The sequence below is a fragment of the Mirounga angustirostris genome, unplaced genomic scaffold, assembly GCF_029215605.1.
Source record: "Mirounga angustirostris isolate CCGP_5_RB_7025 unplaced genomic scaffold, mMirAng1.0.hap1 SCAF_11, whole genome shotgun sequence".
Lineage (NCBI taxonomy): Eukaryota > Metazoa > Chordata > Mammalia > Carnivora > Phocidae > Mirounga > Mirounga angustirostris.
Window position 1 is genome coordinate 11,609,065 of NW_026991719.1, and position 19,403 is coordinate 11,628,467.

Below are 19,403 nucleotides of genomic sequence, written 5' to 3' on the forward strand. Positions count from 1 at the left end.
TCTCTCAGGCGCTTGCTTCCATCCTTCCCTTGGCTGCCAGCACGCTCCTTCTAAAATGCAAAACTTACCCTGTCAGCCTCCTTGCTCACGACCCTGAAAGGGCTCCGCTTTGTCTAATAATTAGAATCTAAATTCCTTAGAGGAATATACAAAATGGTTCACTCATTTATTCAATGAGTAGTGACTGAGGGGCTCTTTTGTGCCAGGCACTCTGCTAAATGCTGGTGATGAAAGAGGCAAACATGATCCTCACTTCATGGGGCTTAGGGTCTAAGGAGACAGAAGTGAAGCAACCACCCACACAGGTAAACATGTAAGTACCACAGAAACGTGGCTTGAAGGAAAAGCACAAGACTCTAGAGCCACACTGTCCAGTACAGTAACGACTAGCCACGTGTGACTATATTTAAATCAATTGACATGAAAATTTCAGCTCTTCAGGGATGCCTGGGTGGCTCAGTCGGTTAAGCATCCAACTCTCAATTTCGACCCAGGTCATGATCTCAGGGTCGTGGGATCGAGTCCTTGTCGGGCTCTGTGCTCAGTGGGGAGGCTGCTTCTTCTCTCTCTCCCTCTGCCCCTTCCCTGACTCATGCTCGTGCTCTCTCAAATAAATCAATAAATCTTTTTAAAAATTCTCTCTTTCCTGCTCCCTCTGCCCCCCCACCCCCCCCCACTGCCCCCCCCCCCGCTGTGTGTGCACAGGCACTCTTGCTCTCTCTCTAAAAAAAAATTCAATTTTTCCATCTCCCCAGCTACATTTCCAGTGCTCATTAGTCACATGCAGTGTAGCAGACGGTGCATATATAGAACTTTTCCATTATCACAGGAAGTCTCACTGAACGGCACTACTAAAGGCCTATCTTTACTTAATATTATGTTTCAAATAAATAGTGATTAAGCTTATTCACTTTAACTACAATAAAGGACTTCATTGCATAAATAAACCACAGCTGGTGGACATTTTAAAACATACAAACTGATATATTACATTAAGGATCTATACATGGAAGCAAAAGCATACAAAAGCATTTATAGGAATCAGATACACCATCTTGAGGGAAAAGGAGGAGGAGAAAAGGATGAGAGAGAGGGAAAGAGATTTAATTCTATTTTTACTGTTTTCTTTCTTTTAAAAGAGATCCAAATCAACAAATGGAAAATATTTATCTCTGTAAAAAATATATTTATCTCTAACAGAGTGGTTCTATTCCTCTGAATTATTTACATAAATGTACCTTTTTCTCTATAGTGAATATTAAAATAACTTATATTGAAAGTTCTAATTCCTAGTTTCTAACTCTTTGAAGCAACCCATAGATAAAGGTTCTCAAATATTTAAATCAGCCATTTTAAACAGGAGAGATTTCTAGATGGCTATCCAGTACAATAATAGAAATATTACTTTCTTAAGCTTTACAATGATCAGGTTTGGTCATTTAATATTTAAATGTCAAACTACTGAGATTTTCGCAGCTAAAATATTCTAACCCTGAAGTAAGCAATGGGCCTCATTCTGAAATTTTAGGAAAATGGAAAAAATCCCTTTATAACGACAGCAATTCTACTGCTGAGAGCAAAGTTGCCAACTGCTTTTGCTGATAAGATGAAGTAGTTGAAAGAATGGTGGTTAAGGTTGCTTTTTCTGAACGGTGCTGGAACACTCCATACCCCCTGCTCTGTAACATTAGCACTCCTGTGTCGTAGGTGTTAAAGGACTCACACAAAAGGAACTGTACTTTTGAAAGTAGCATTTGGATTGCCTGAGGTGAAAGACAGGAATGGCCATAAACCCTAAGTTATTATTAACAGGCCAACTTCAGAATATACATATGAACCTCTCCATTTTATTCACTTGCAAAGTGTTTTTCCTAAAACCCAGAATATTACAGTAATTTTGCCTATTTATTCCACTTAGCTGGGAATTAATCTTTTGTTTTCCCATTGACCTATGAAGAAAACAACACCTATGCGTGGTGTTTTTTTATTTTTAAAGGCTCAAAGAAAATCTTATCGGATAAGTTGCTATCATAAGATTAAAGAGCAAATTTTAAAATAAGTTAATTATTTCCTTTTCAAGCACTCCAATTAATCTTATATTATCATTCTATAGCTTCCTATTTATCAGACTTTTTACAGATAAAAACTTGCTCTGTCTTCTCCCAAAAATACCAGGAAGATTTTTTAGGAAGCCCCTTCATCCCTACCAGAGAGGGCCCCATGCGTACCACTATCTGGGCTCTCAGAGGTGTCATATCAAGCTCTTTTCCAGCCATGCTTTCCTCCCCACACCACTGATTCTCCAGGCATGTGTGTGGGTGTCTTAGGCTGTGATTCCCAATAAATGGACCCTGAGACCCATAATATATTAGGGAGGCAATCCCCCAGAAGCACTGGTAGGAGAGTAGAGAAACGAGGCAGGAAAGGGGAGGGAGCCAATGTGGTCACTGAGTAGATCACTGCCCTAGGCATAGCTGTCTCACTCCAGCTTGAGACTGCCGGAGAACATCTAGAACATGTCTCAGAGTTGTCCCACCTGAGGGGCAAGGAAGCTAGCATGTTCATTTTATCAGTCAATGGTTGAGGGCGTTCTTAGAGGCTCAACGGCTCAGCACAGAGGGCTGACCCAGTGCATGGACAAATCTGCTTTTCCATAGCCAGAAAAATTCCTCAGGCTTTTAGAGAGTCTAGTATTTGCAGGAGAAAGCCTTGGCGGGGGGGGGGGGGGGGGGGGGGGGGGGGGGGGTATTAGTTTCCTATTGCCACATACTTTGTGGCTTAAAACAATGCAAATTTATCATCTTATAATTTTGGAGATCAGAAGTTTAAAATTCATTGGCAGGGCTGCATTCTTCCTGGAAACTCCAGGGAAGCATCCATTTCCTTGCCCTTTCCGGCTTCGAGAAGCCACCTGGATTCCTTGGCTCATGGCCTCTTCTTCCATCTTCCAAACCAATAACATAACATCTCCAGCCTCTGTTTCTGTCACCAGATCTCCGGCCCTGTTTCTGCCCCTCCCCACTCTCTAGTAAGGATCTTGGTGATTACATCAGGCCCACACAGATAACCTAGGATAATCACCTCACCTCCAGGTCCTTAACCAACCCGTGTCTGCAAAGTCCCTTGCTCCACATGAGGTAACACATTCACAGGTTTTGGGAATTAGCACATGGACATTTGAGGACCAACTGTTCTATACCTACCACAGATGACACAAGAATATCAAATGCCCAGGGGATAATGTGGGGCACCCATGGTGTTTCCTCCCAAAGGTGGGACTTTGCAAGATGAATGTGGTTAATTAGCCTTTGAATACTTTGTGGAAAGAAAAAGTAGGTGCTGTATGGATAACTGTTCCTTTTATTCAACTGACATCCTCTGTTGAAAAAGCCTAATACATATCATATCAAGGGGGACATCTAGTTGTTACTTTGACATCAGCGTTAACATGTTTTGAGGCCCGGGATCACAGAGGAAAACAGAATGCCTGAGTTTCCATTTCTTGTCAGTTTCATGGGGGAACAAAAAGCCTCAAGACAATCACATCTTATTTTAGGGGGCCATCCAACTTTCAAGAAGCTCCACCAAAAGCTAAAAATGTGTTTCTGGGGAACACTGCTGCTCTGTTTATGAAAATAAAAACAGCAAGTGTCCACACAGGTGTTGGGTAATTTAGGGAGGTGAAAATCAGAATAAGGACTTTGCCTGCCATATGGGCTTCTGCAAGAGTAACCAATAACTTCAGAACCAAGGAAGCTTCACATTTGCCAAAGAGAATAACTATGAATAAAGGAGAAACAAAAAAAAGCTCTGTAAGAGTCACCAACAAAAAGGGATAGCTGTTTCTTGCTGTTCTTTCTCTTTCTCTCCTTTTAAATGGAGCTGTGAGAGAATTACTCCCACCCTTCTATTTGCTTTGGCTCTGGGATAATTTATTGAGCCATTTATTTCCAGAATAATCTGTTTGGGACCTCAGATCAATACAAATCTTATGCTAGCTGCAGAAATTCAGAGGTGAGCAAGAATGGGGCTCTGTCTTCAAGCTCATCAGTCCATGTTAAATAGATACAGGCAACCAAACTCTTTCAGTACACTGTGATACTCCCTGTCTATAAAAGATTGAATTCTTTGTCCCCAATTCTTCACTCATCTGAGGGTGCATTATATCTCCACATCCTTACCAAATCCTCTTGAAGGCCAGAGTTGCTTCTCTGCACCCCCAGACTTTGGGTTTGGCTGTGCAACTTGCTTGGGACAATAGGATGTGAGCAGACGTGATTCAACCAGAGACTCAACATGTGTTTGCCCTGTCAAGATGTCCTTCTTCAGTCTGGTGCCCGGTCATGAGAAGTACACGCCCACATAGACACTGCCTCTTCATCTTGGGTCCCTGAATGAGACGTGTTGAGCTCACTACATGCCCTGGGTAACTTCTGGTCCATGGAAGAGAAGAGGCCTGCTGAGCAGAACTAGATTCAACCTGGAGCCTGGGACCTGAAGTCTGGAACCTAGAGCGCAGAACCAGGAGCCTGGATACCAGCCTCACCCAGTCTAGATGCACCCAAACCACATAGAATAAACGATTACTGCTTAAAGTCACTGAGGTTTGGGGTGGTTTGTTATTAGGCATTATTGTGGCCCTATCTGCCTGGTACATTGTAACAGAAGCTGGAGATAAAGGATCCCAGAAAGTGGAAGAAGGAAATCAAATGTTCAATACTTACAGAGCCAAAGAGGTAGCTGAGAAACAAAAAGAAGGCGACAGCACAAAAATAGAACAGAAAATAAGTAATCTTTGCATGGTAATGCCCTCCCTTCTTTAAATAATAGAGGCCCAAATGAGAAAGTCTTCCAAGTGCCAGGTCACCCTGGGCTCTGCTGACGTAAAAGTCAAGATATAATCATGACTTCTCAAGTGACAAAAGCTGGTAATCCAGAGGTGTCAAACATACACACACGCTGTAATTTCAGTTTAGAGGGACTCCACTCTTGGGATAAGAAACTATTTCAGGGATCCTAGCACATAGATTTACTTTAATATACACGTATTCTCCCATCTGCATGTCTGTCTGCAGACCTTAGCGTGGATGTCTTTACTTATTTTTTTACTCCCTCCCACCTCTGCTCTGGCTCCAACAGCCTTTTATAGAAAGGAATTGGAAAGAATTTCAATCGACAAAGCTACACCTAAAGAAAGCCACAAGGCGTTGCTTTTTTATCCTTTAGCCTCTTATGTGGCAATCTTCTCGTGGAATTTGAAAAAAATCCGTCTAAATGAGAAAACTAGTTTGCTCTAGGCAATGTTGAGTCCCAGAGTTAGGCACAGAGAGGGGATCATATATTTTTGTTACAATGAAAGATTCTCAGTCTCTCTGGACTCACTAGCTTTGTTTTACAATTGGAAACATCAGATGGCAACCCCTAACAGAAAATGTCATAGTCCAATGACTGGATATAATTTCAAAAAAAAAAAAAAGGGAAATTTTTCCAAAGGCTCCTCAAAAACATAGTACAAAGAGACCTATCATCCTTTTATAGGTTTTCTCTTGACCAGCTTTCTAAGTTTCAGTGAGAAATATATAAAAATTCTTCTCAGGGAATACTTCTGAAATGCTCACCTTCATCAAACCCACATCACAGATACGTTAAAAAAAATAAGATGCAGACAGACATGCAGATGGGAGAATACGTGTATATTAAAGTAAATCTATGTGCTAGGATCCCTGAAATAGTTTCCTATCCCAAGAGTGGAGTCCCTCTAAGCGGGAATTATAGCATGTGCATATGTTTGACACCTCTGGATTACCAGCTTTTGTCACTCGAGAGCAAGGTAGAGGTTAAGGAAGCCTCCCCTATGCACCCCCAAACACATACACACACACAGCCAGGTCAGCCCTCGAGATTATTTTGTTGTGATTTCCGCTCTCCTCAGTGCCTTCCAAGCCCTGCATCAGGGGTTTGCATGCTCCTTAAGTTAATCACCCTCCAAAAGAGCTCTTAAGGCTCACCCTTTCCTATCAAGCCTTCTAGCTCCGGTTGCGAAAGTATGAGTAGAGAAAAGGTCATTCTGGAAAGGGTTTTCATCAAATATGCCACACCATTCACCTAGTCACACTGTAGCACATGGGTGGCTTACACAACCCCTTCCCAGTTCTTTCTGTTCCTCCTTCTTCCCAGAGCCTCTTTGTAGCTATGAGATCTTCAAGATGAGCCTCCACTATTTAATCTAGCATCTAACCACAGACCGTATCACCAGGCAGAAAAACAGAAGCCGCAGAACCGACTCAACCGGAACTGACTACAACTCTGGGAGGAAAGGGGCTTTGTTTTTGTTTTTTGTCCTTCAAGCAAAATAAAACTTGAAAACCAAAAGCTGTTCTCAGCTGTGAAGGCAGCCCTGGGAAAGTTCAGGAGACTAGCCAAACTCGTTCCATACAATTCAATATAAAGGGTGACTCCTTTCTGCCCTTTCTCACTTGGATTCTTTGCTTCTGAATAAAAGTGTTTCTATTATGAGAGGTGAGACCGGAGCCCTTGGGCTCTGAAAATGGTTTGTGTGACTTCAGACAATTGTCTTTGCAAATATGATACCATATTTTCGCACTGGAACCCACAGAGACCTGTGTCAACGTGAGCAAACAGAACCCCGTACGTAGGGAGCACATTGGGACAGGCAGAGTCTTGATCATTGAGGACAGTCCAAGATCCGACCGTGAAGATGGGGGATTGACCCTTTGGAACATTCTCCCCTGTCGGCACCTTTTCCTTTCTCTCCAAGTGCCACCCCAGATCCCCACAGCAACGTCCCCCTCTCTGCTCTTTGGGGTTCCCCTTCAATTGTTTTTTTTTTTTTTTACCCAGTTCTATAAAATTTGTCCTTAATTGAAACCCGCCAGGGTCTTCCCCCTCCCTACCATCTTATTCTGTGTGTTCTGCTTACTCCTTCCCACTTCAGTCCCCACTTAAAACAACCCTGGGGGTGGCAAGGAGGTGTAGTAAATCCCCAGATCCTAAGCCTCGATCTGAATCCCACTGCGCCACCTAGTGGCCATGTGGTCATTGGCAACCCACCTTCGGAATTGCACTTGTTCTGTTGAAATCTCTGGATGGCCAAGTTTGCCTAAGAGGGTTATTTGAAGATAAAGTGAAATAATACGTGTGGCATTGTTTTGTAAAGTGTTGATTACTAATTTCAGGTTACGATAACTAAGCAAATCTCCTTTCTTTGCCAGTTTGGGCTGGGAGTCTCTTGCTTGAAAATGGAAGTACCACAAACACAGCTTCGAATTGATGTTCCCTGTCTAATCCTCAGCCATTTCCACCCACCCTCCCTGTCTGCTGCCATCCAGGGCTAAGCTCGGACCAAGACTCGGGATCAGAGCAAAGGCCATAAGTGGCAAGGACAAACCAGCAAACTAAGTTGGGAACTGGGAAGAACCTCCTGGTGGCAATGAATGGAGCAGCTAACCCAAAGAAAAGGCAAATCTTGAAAGATTTGAGTCTTGAGGATGCAGAAGACAAAAGTACCGACTGAAACAACAGATATGGGAAAGACAGTTTCAAACAGAGCCTCGCAGTACGTCCCAAATCAGCCAGAGACCTTGTTTTCTTAAGGACACCAGACTGGAAAGTTAATTAGACTCAGCTATCGATGTCCTGTGCAAGTAAGGAAAGAAATGAATTTTTATTGAGGAAGAAGTACAATTCTGTAATTTTGTCCTGAATATGTTTTCTACCCTGTGATTCCTTACCCATCAGGGAAATAGACTCTTGTACTTTGAAGAGCTGGTGTGTGTGAGAGTGTGATGGAAATTTTATATAAAGCTGGGGCCCTGAGGAGACCTCAGGGATAAAGTTATATCCCCAAGGCTGTAGTTTTATCAATTTTTATCTCTTGTCTGGTGGTTATGGATACAACTAGCCATGAATACAAAAAGGCTTCTGCTTGGAGGTGCTCCTGGCATTTTCTCACGGAACGATTTTCTTCTTTAAAAAATGGCCCTAGCACTGACCACTCACAAAGTTAGAATCTATCCAGTCATGGCCCCGGCCATTCGACCTCAAGTCAAAGGAGCGTGCTTCTGAAAATCTCTGCACCTCATTTGTGCAGTGATGCTTGCTGGTTGGACACATGATCCTTTCGACCAAGTGGATACAATTGTTTTTAGGGACACCAACAGCACTGCCTGTTTCCAGAGCCACGCTCAATGTGGCCCTGGTCTTGGCTCTTCTAGGGGAAAGCAGTTGTAAGTATTTTTAAATAACCTAGGAACTCGCCTACAGGTGGGTTGGCAGTCAAGAAATAATTTGCTTTCTGGGGCAACATGACAGTTAAGAGGGGTTTTTTGATCAGGAGATCGATCATACCAATTCATTTGCAAAGGTACTGAATAGTCTTCCTTGAAGTAGAAATGCTTTCTGATAAAATTACTAGTGTTGTCCATTAGGGTAAAAATCCCATCTTCCTCCTCTCTAACCAAGATATCTTGTTTAGAGCGCTAGCAGTAAATTTAGTATTTAAGCCCTGCCAAAACATGTGAGCTGATGAACTCTAAACAACTGAGAAACATTACTTATTGACCCTTAAACATCCATATCCTATGCTCACCTTAATTTGGGGCAAGTTCATATTTTTTTCTCTTCAATTTATACAGGCATAAAAGCAGAGAAAGGATAGAGAATACAAAGATCAACTGAAGGGAACAAAATCACCTTGTATCTTGCAGACAATTTCTCTCAAGGATGATATTTTGGGGCTAAGCTATTGCTAAATCAAGTACATAGGAGAAGTGTCAACTATCCCATTAACCTGCTCATCTCCTTTACATAGTAAAGTGTGCCCTTGGGCCAACCAAGAATTTATCCAATAGATGATATGTTCCTGGCACTGGAGAAGGAGGAAAAACCACAGTTGCTGTTCTCAAGAAATGAACAGCCAAGCAGACAGCCTTCACCATGCCTCATCCATAAAGTGGGGATAATACAGCTTGCTTTAAAGGTGTCATGTGAAGATAAAATAAAACAATATGGCGTACAAACTTCCAGTTACAAAATGAGTCACAGGGATGAAAAGTACAGCACGGGGAATATAATATTGTAATAACTTTATATGGTGACAGGTGGTAACTATATAATTGTCCAATCAGTATGTTATACACCTGAAACTAATATATCACTCTACTCCAATTATAAATTAAAAGGAAATACGAAATGTAGCTAAATGAAATAGCATGAATAAACCAAAGAAAATGAAATCAAAACTAACATGAAATCTTGTAAATTCTTTAGCTTCACAAGCTTAACACTTAACCGTGTTGGGTATCCTCATTCCTGCCTGTGGGTGATGTTAGGAACAAACTTGGCTGGTGTTCCGGAATGGATTACAGATGGCAAGGGTAGAAGTTTATTCTCTGCAAAGAGAATCTCCACTTGGCTGGTTCCCATGAAACCACAGTGACTGTATTAGGAGAGTCCATGGGTTAACATTTACATGGAAGTGAGTTCCAGCGAGGTGGAGAGGATGAAATGTAAAACAAACTGACAAACAGACCCCAAAGGAACTGGAAAAGGAGTAGGAGAAAACATAGGCATATATTTTCATATTCTTTGGGTGAGGAAAACATTTCTGAACATGACAAATTCCAGGAGGAAATACTTGAATAAGGATAAATTCGCCTTTATAAAAATGTTACCCGTTCACATGTCCAAAAACCACTACTGATAAAAGAGAAATGAAAAACTAAGAAAAAATATGTGCAATGCACATAAGAGACAAAGCTTTCCAAATCAAGAAGATTTGATAACAAACTCAATAGAAAAATCATTAAGGACGTGAAGAGACAATTCACAATTAGGAAGAAAACTCAAAGTCCAATAACATTTGAAGAGATGGCTAAGTCACTAACAATAAATTTGAAATGACAATAAAGAAGTAGAGAGCCATATTTCAAAAAGCTTGGCAAAAACTTTAAAAGGTGGATAATGCCCAAAGGAGGATGAGGGGGGGAGAGCCACACAGCTTCACACACTCTTGGAAGAAATGTCAATTCACGTAACCTGTAGTAGTTCGAGTTAGTGGCATAATCTTTGACTAAGAAATGAGCCTTCTAGGTATTTATCCTGAAGTAATATTTGGAATGATGAGCAAACATAGACATTCTTGAACATTTATCCCCTGCTACTATAGTGTATAAAATTGGGAATACTCCCAATGTCCACCAAGAGAGAATTTGTAAAACGAATTGTGCTATGTCTATTCTCAGGGCTTCTCAAGCTCAGTGCCGTTGACACGTGGGCCAGAACATTCTTGGTGGCAGGAGCCATCCTGTGCATAGTCGGATGCTGAGCAGCCTCCCTGGCCCCCACCCCGAATATGATGCAGGCTTTAAAAAGAATATTATCAGGGGCGCCTGGGTGGCTCAGTCATTAAGCGTCTGCCTTCGGCTCAGGTCGTGATCCCGGGGTCCTGGGATCGAGCCCCGCATCGGGCTCCCTGCTCGGCGGGAAGCCTGCTTCTCCCTCTGCCACTCCTCCTGCTTGTGTTCCCTTTCTCACTGTGTCTCTCTCTTCAAATAAATTTTAAAAAAAAAAGAATATTATCAGAGCCACACTGAGCTGGAGAGGCAAGCATGGGATATGGTGAAATTAGAGGAGTGACTGCGGCGCTGGTTTTCACAAATACATATAATTCTGCTAATTATTTGTGCGTGCTGCTGGGTCCCTAGGAAAACATCAGGGAGAGTCCTGGTAAATTCATGGTCAACAGGGATGATCCTGAACCTCTCATCCTAGATATGAAGAATGTCTGTGTTTAATTATGAACAAGTCACATGACCTCTCTGAGTCTCCGGATCTCTCATCTCTCCACAATGTCATTCGAATGATGAAGGACTCGTGAGGAAGACATTCAGAAAGTGACAGGGAGCACTTGTGGTGAGCAGAGCATGACATATGGAGTTGTCAAATCACCGTGTTGTACACTTGCAACGAGTAACGTTGTGTGTCAGCTGTACTTGGATTTTAAAAAATGACAGTCATTTTAGTGAAAATATTCTGTCTCTGAAAGACATCTAGCTTTGGCTTTGAGGCCATTGTTTTTAAGCTTTTGCAAAAGAGATTCATAACGATTTCTAGAAGAATTTTTCTGAGGGTGAAATTCCTTTTTCAGAGCTCATCAGCAGACACACAGCTCACCGCTCACCACTGCCCTTTCCATGACTCCCTGAGCTTTCCTTCTACTGTAGATACTTGGTATTTCTCTTTGTGGCAATTCCTTCATTTTTGCACTGACTTGAAAAAAAAGAGAAAAAAAAAACAACAAAGAAAACGTGACCTTGGAACTTGGGACAGACAAACCATTGAAAACATGACGGTCTCTAGTGTTTGTCTTATCCTGTGCTGATATCTATGTTATGGACTATAAAGGAGAATAATTTTCTTGGCTTTTGTTGTTTAAAAATAGGCAATGATGATCAGAGTTCTCAGAATTTAAAATGTCTCAAGCTCAGAGAATGATGGAAGTCGGACAGCAAATACAACTTGTCCTTGCTGATCTATCTCTAAATGAGAATGTAGAGGATGAGCACGTTAGCTGTCTAATTCTCTGGGCCTTCAGTGGCAAATAAAAGAATCTATTTGATTGAGAGGTTTCTTTAACAGGAGACCCCATCTGTGATAGAAAGAACAAAATTAACTGTTATGCTTCATTTGTTTTCATTATCCACAAAACAGCATGTCTCTGAGATCAAACAGATTTCACTCTTTTCCTCTTACTGCAGGTATGGTAAGTGTCAGAAAGGAGAGAAAAATCTACTTTCTCTTGCAGGCCCGAGAGCCTAGAGGGAATAGGGTAGGGAGGCCATCAGATTCAGGATTTTAACACAAATTAGATAATAGGATAGTACTTAAAGGAGAAATTGTTCAAGAGATATCACCCAAACTCCTAGAAATGTCGAATGCAGAAGAGGCATTCCTGGAAATGATGAGAGATTAGGTTATTGGATGAAGGGAGATTAGACAAAAACTCCAATTATGTTCAAACCGAGAGAGCTATATTCTGCGGAATTCCATGCTCTTTGTACAAGAAATTGGGGATTGATTTCAGAGGGCCTTCCTTCAGTAAGTTCTATTATTTAATACCAGAAGCAACTCTGAATCATTCACAAGTGAGTGGCAAGATAGCTAGCCCAGAGTAGATTTTGGTTACTAAGAGTAGCTACTTTGAATAAAAACCAGCACAGAGGGTCTCAGTTGGTGCCATGGCTGAAAGGCTACCTGGATGGGGACAGACTAGACCTCTTTACTTCCATTCCCATGATGCCACCAGCCACCTGCTCATCTTCTCCCACTCCCCGGTGCCTCGGCAGCATGGAACTTTCCTGTGAAGTCCCACGTGCTCACTTCTCTGCAGTCTCCTCATTTGCTCCGGGAGGGGGGCGGGGCTTTGGGGTTTTTCACCTTTGCTTTTTCTATCAGTCCAACTGTATTTTTCAATTTTTCACATAGTCCTCAAAATGCACGTTTGGCTGGTGGCACCCAAGTCTCTTTCCAGAGCTGCCATGGGTTTATCAGAATTTTAAAAATTCTTCTGACACGCCAGCAGAAGCTTTGAGTGCAAAGAGCAGTGAACGTGGCTCTCCAGATACAGAAGTTAACAAACTGGTATTTGGCTTAGTGTTCTTTTTCACAGAAGAGACCAAGTTAATTATTCTTTCCTGTTCCTCATCAACCTACGGAGCTATGGGAAACATGCCCCATATACGTTTAAATATTTACCATCTCCCCCTCGTTCATGTATCTCTTCTCCTTTTTGTTTTCTCCTCCATGAAAATTTCAAAATCGGCTTTAATACTTGAATTCTGAAGTTCTTTTTGCTAGGAAGAGATGTTACCTCTTTTTTTTTTTTAATTTTATTATGTTACGTTAGTCACCATACAATACATCATTAGTTTTTGATGTAGTGATCCACGATCCATTGTTTTCATATAACACCCAGTGCTCCATGTAGTACGTGCCCTCCTTAATACCCATCACCGGGCTAACCAATCCCCCCTCCCCCCTCCCCTCTAGAACCCTGTTTGTTTCTCAGGTCCATAGTCTCTCATGGTTCATCTCTCCCTCCAATTCCACCCCCCTCATTTTTCCCTTCCTTCTCCTAGTGTCCTCCATGCTATTCCTTATGTTCCACAAATAAGTGAAACCATATGATAATTGACATTCTCTGTTTGACTTATTTCACTTAGCATAATCTCCTCTAGTCCCATCCATGTTGATGTAAAAGTTGGGTATTCATCCTTTCTGATGGCTGAGTAATATTCCATTGTACATATGGACCACATCTTCTTTATCCATTCATGTGTTGAAGGGCATCTCGGCTCTTTCCACAGTTTGGCTATTGCGGACATTGCTGCTATGAACATTGGGGTGCATATGGCCCTTCTTTTCACTACATCTGTGTCTTTGGGGTAAATACCCAAGAGTGCAATTGCTGGGTCATAGGGTAGCTCTATTTTTAAATTTTTGAGGAACCTCCATACTGTTTTCCAGAGTGGCTGTACCAACTTGCATTCCCACCAACAGTGTAAGAGGGTTCCCCTTTCTCCACAACCTCTCCAACATTTGTTGTTTCTTGCCCTGTCCATTTGGCCATTCTAACTTGTGTAAGGTGGTATCTCAGTGTGGTTTTGATTTGGATTTCCCTGATGAATAATGATGATGAACATTTTTTCATGTGTCTGTTAGCCATTTGTATGTCTTCTTCAGAGAAGTGTCTTTTCATATCTTCTGCCCACTCTTTGACATGATTATTTGTTTTTTGGGTGTTGCGTTTGAAAAGTTCTTTATAGATCTTGGATACCAGCCCTTTATCTGTAGTGTCATTTGCAAATATCGTCTCCCATTCTGTGGGTTGCCTCTTTGTTTTGTTGACTGTTTCCTTTGCTGTGCAGAAGCTTTTTATCTTGATGAAGTCCCAAAAGTTCATTTTTGCTTTTGTTTCACTACCTTTTGGAGATGGATCTTGAAAGAAGTTGCTGTGGGCGATGTTACCTCTTTAGATTAATAAATAATGTACACAACTCTAATGATATTTTTCTATTAATATTTAGCAAAGCATTAAAGTGAGTCTCAGTGTGATAAACTTATGGAATTGATGAGCTCTGACCATGGAGCCACCTAACAAGGCATGTGCTTCTGAAAGACATGACTCTGTGCAGAGGGCTTCATATTAATTTCTGAAGTACTTGGGCTAATGATGTTTCATTAAGGAACCCTTAACAAACGCAAAGTGTTCACTTTTATGGAGGGATTTAATGGGACTTAATGGATTTATTCTATCACTTTGCTCATTTAAAAAATACTCTTTAATTAGAAATTACTATTAATGGATCTATTATGCATATTTCAAGGAGTCTCACCAATTATTCAGAATCTAATCATTAAAATTTATCAAATCAGATGGAGAAAGCATAGATGAAAACAGTTACATATTTACATAAGTACCCTGGAATGTAAGACATGTAACAAATGAACAGCTGAGATCTAATAAGGAGGGGAGTTCCTCAAATATATTTGAAAAATTGATCATTTATCCAAATTTTTCTTTATATACAAAAGTTTAGTTATTCATTCACTTATTAAACATATATTTGTCTACTACTACTAATATGTGAGCTACAGTGATTTAAAAAACATAAGAGGGGCGCCTGGTGGTTCAGTCAGTTAAGCATCTGCCTTCAGCTCAGGTCATGATCCCGGGGTCCTGGGATCGAGCCCCGCATTGGGTTCTCTGCTCCATGGGAAGCCTGCTTCTCCCTCTCCCTCTGCTCCCCCCGCCCCCCCCATGGTCGCTCTCTGTCAAATAAATAAATAAAATCTTTTTAAAAAAATAAAATTTAAAAAATAAAAAATAAAAGACAGAAGAATTTCAGAATCAAATGAAAGCAGAAATAGACAAACCAGTAACTACACCAGAACATGGTAAGTGCTAAAATAAAGGTAAGAGCAGTGTGCCAAGGAGCAAAAAGGGCAACTCACTTGACTTGAAGGCAAAGGGAGAAAAAGACCATTGGAGACAAGGTGACATTTCAGGTGAGTCTTAAAAGTTGACTTAACACTAACCAGGCACGTGAGAAGGAGAGGGATACCGTGGGCAAAGAAAATGTGGAAACACAGAACACTGTGTGTTTCAGGAGGTCATGGCACACAAGGGGATATTGCGAAAGGTTGAACTGATGTAGCAGTGAGGATAAGGAGAAGAGGATGAATTAGAGAACTATTTCAGAGAGCTTGACATGCCTTGGGTAACTGATCATACGCAGAACAGATTGATAGATTTCTGACTCCGTGGCAGTACGTAAGCGGGTGCCTTCCACCCGTGTAGGGAATGCAGGAGTCAGAGTGCATTTGTGGAGGATGGAGTGTCAGGGACTATGATGAGCACCATCTTGGACAGGCTCTTTAGAGAGGCCTATAGGAAATCCAGATGGTCCAGGCAGCCAGATATTTGACATGGAAAGAGATCTGTACTGAAGATACAGAGCAGAGATTGTTATTATTTTACCACAGGGTATCTTCTGATTATATCATGAAACCAAGTTGTCAGGAGAAGTACGAATTTATTTTTGTTGTTGGAGAAGAAAAACTGTTGTTTTCAGAGTTAGTGTCCGATATCATCTACCATAAAACATGCAGACCTAGTGTATAACGGAAGCTTGAACATCTGCGCACACCCCTAAATTAGGGACTCTGGCATTCTGCTGAGGACTAAGCATTCCCAGAATGTGGGGTGTGGAATGAGAAAGAGGTCAACAGGTGACCAGAAAATTGGGGGTTAAAAAGCAAATGATAGGGGCGCCTGGGTGGCTCAGCCGGTTAAGCGTCTGACTCTTGATTTTGGCTCAGGTCATGATCTCAGGGTGGTAAGATCTAGCTCCATGTTGGGCCCTGCAGTGGGCACAGAGCCTGCTTAAGATTTTCTCTCTTCCTCTCCCTCTGCCCCTCCCCCCTCAAAAAAAAAGCAAATGATATATGCAAATGTTCACAGAAGCAATATTCATAATAACCAAAAAGTGGAAACAGTCCAAATAACCATTAACTGATGGATGAATAAACAGAATGAAGCATATCCATACAATGTAACAGTATTCAGCAATAAAAAGGAATGAAACCCTGATACATGTTATAGTATGGATGAACCTTGAAAACATGCTAAGGGAAGGAAGTCAGTTACAAAAAAAAACATATTATTCCATGGATAGGAAATGTGGAGAACAGGCAAGTCTCTAGAAACAAAGAGTAGATTAGTGGTTGCCTAGGGCTGCTGAGGGTAGAGGGCTGGTGGAGAGAAATGGAAGGCAATTGCTAAAGGTACTTTGGGGAGTGATAAAATGTTCTAAAATTGTTTGTGCTGATGGTTGTAAAACTCTTTGAATGTACTAAAAGCCACTGAATTCTACATATTAAATGGGTGAATTATATAGTATGTGAATTATATTTCAATAAAGTTATTACAACAGAAGAATTTTGTAGTCTTATTTCACAAATGAATATTTCAGTAACTATGTATTGAGAGCATACAAAAAAGCAAATAATGTCCATATGATGAATTATTAAGTGAGAAAAACAAGTTGCAGAGTAATGCATATCTTAGGGGCCCATTTTATAAAAATAAGCATCAAGGAAAGCCCTAGTATATGCATTTATGTTTGTGTAGCATGTATAAGTTACAGAAGGATAAACACATTGCTTTCAACAAAAGAATAGGAAAGGGGGAGGAGTGGGTAATTAGCTTTTTAAAATACATGACTATAGGGCGCCTGGGTGGCTCAGTTGGTTAAGTGACTGCCTTTGGTCATGATCCTGGAGTCCCGGGATCAAGTCCCGCATTGGGCTCCCTGCTTGGCGGGGAGTCTGCTTCTCCCTCTGACCCTCCCCCATCTCATGCTCTCTCTCTCAAATAAATAAATAAAATAAAATAAAATAAAAAATAAAATAAAATACATGACTATATATTTTTCTAAAGATGAGCAGGTTATACCTTTATATTTTGAAAAATTAATACAAACATGTATTTAAAAAAAAAAAAAAAAACACAAGCAAACGTGGTACCAGGTCTTGAACCTCCTTACAAGGGTGACAACTCTCTCTGTCTCCTGCTTGACCCTCAGCCCAAGACGGGTCAACTCAGCCCCATCCAACCCAACCCCAACCTTGTGTCCATGGATAGAGATTCACTTGTGCTTAAAGATGGAGGGTAAGAGAGAGAACATGTGTACACAATCAATAAAAGCAATAATGGGGTATTTGGAGATATTTTTGTGAAACACGTACTCTGTGCTCAGAACTTTATATCCATCCTCTGATTTATAACCCCATAACAAATCTAGGAAGTAGGTATTCTCACCTCCACTAAACATACAGAGATGCTCAGACTCAGGAAAGCTAAATGATCCACCCAAGGTCACATTTCTATGGAATTATAAGGGCATATCTGCCTCTTTCCAAAATCTCTACTACTTTGTGTGTCAAGAAGCTCTGAGTCCATGATTATATTCATTGTAAAGGGGGCAAAACAAAGCCTCAAGAAAAGAAACTGGATCAATTTATATGGGGTAATAGTGTCCCTTAACAGTAAAATGGGGTCCTAGCTAGAATCAAGGAAGAAGAACCGGGGTGGAAACTCAGTCCTTCAGGCTGGGCCAACATGGTGGGATAGAGGGTGGAAAGATCAAAGACCCAGAGGAACAGCCCAAGTCTGTGAAATAGCCTGGAGTCCATGAGGATCTTGGGAAACAGGATCTTAAAGGGGCTATAAATTTGGGGGGCTGTTTCAGTACTTCAGACTTTTCTCTGAGGATACGGAGGTCTAGGCCCAGTTTGTCGTGGAAGCAACTTCCGTGAAAGAAATCCACAAGAGTTCCGGAGTCATGGCTAGAGTATCAGTAGAGTGATTTAATCCCATGCCTTATCAGATGGAGGTGAATATCCATGTGGAGTGCATAGTGAGGTTCCAGCTAGTCCAGGCTCAGGTTCCTATCATGGCTCTGTCCAAACAATGGTTCACTGGAGCCAGCTTATATTGGCTTGCTAAGAGCTGCCTGCTCCCATATCCTCCCAATTCCACACTCACTAATGTCACATTGGTCATTTGTAATCATCCATGGTGGGAGCACTTATACCATGGAAACTGGCAAATGCTCCAAATCAGGGCTTTTTTTTTTTTTTTTTAAAGGGCCAATTGTTAAACATTTACAACTGCCTCTAGGTATTAACACAGATGGGAAATAGTGAGGGAACCTCTGAGGAGGTTTTGAGCATCTGATCAAAACGCAATGAGGATGCTATTATACCCCTTCCCCAAACTGACCTGAACGAGGGGGTTTGACCAAATAGAGGGGCTCTACACGGCAGGAACACTGGGAAATCAGCAGCACCATTCGGGTATCTAAGTTGTGACTCCAGCAGGTAGGGAGCATTCTGTCAAGTGTGTGTTTGTAGATGGCTTCGAGAGTGCAACGAGGACTGAAAGAAACTCCATCTCTGGGAATACTAATGTCAGTACCTGGGTGCTGTTCGTAAAAGCTGTAGCTAAAGACCAGGGTGGGCTGAGACTATATGAGACCGTATGAGATACCTTGGTGGATTCTCAGAAATAAACAAGGTTGACTTTGAGGGAGAGGCTGAAGACACGGTGTCAGCAGGTGGGGACTACAAGCTATAATAATGTTACCTTATTTGTACCTCTGCTCGTGAAGCCTAGGGAGTTTGGGGTCATGATTATTTTGTCTGCCCCGTCAGATTTGCTTCACATTTGTCTCTGTGATGGGCAGACTTCTAAGATGGCTCCTCATGATTCCCATCCTCCTAGTATTCACATCCCCGCATAATCCCTTCCTATTGAGCATGAGCTGGACCTAGTGATTTGATCCTAATGAAGAGAATATGGTAAAGTCATGGGACATGACTTCAGTGATTAAGTTATAAAAGACTGTGACACCATCTTGCTGGTAGTCTGTCTTTATTGGCTTCTTAGTTTGTACACCTTGATCAAGCAAATGTAGAGAGGCCCACATTGCAAGGAACTGAGGGCAACCTCCAGCCAATAATCCTCAAGGAACAGACCCCTCAGTCCAATAGCCCTTGAGGGACTGAATCCTGACAACCACCATGCGAGTGGGGATCCTTCCCCAGCTGAGTTTGATATGAGACCATAGCCTCGGTCAATGCCTCGATCGCCAGAGGATGCACACATCTAAGCCATGCCTGAATTCATGACCCACATCAACTTCGAGGTAACAAGTGTGTGCTGTTGTAAGCTGCTAAGTTTGGGGGTAGTGTGTTAACACCACGGTAGTTAACTAAGATGGGCTGGGATGACACAGGCTAGGAGGCCACAGATGTTTGTG

At 41.7% G+C, this 19,403-nt stretch overlaps 1 long non-coding RNA gene across 1 annotated transcript in view; it reads right to left on the reverse strand.

The window, feature by feature from the left end:
* The window catches only part of LOC129045800 (uncharacterized), a 239,935-nt gene that overhangs the window by 179,934 nt on the left and 40,598 nt on the right, over positions 1-19,403 (reverse strand). The gene's annotated exons all lie outside the window — the stretch shown is intronic.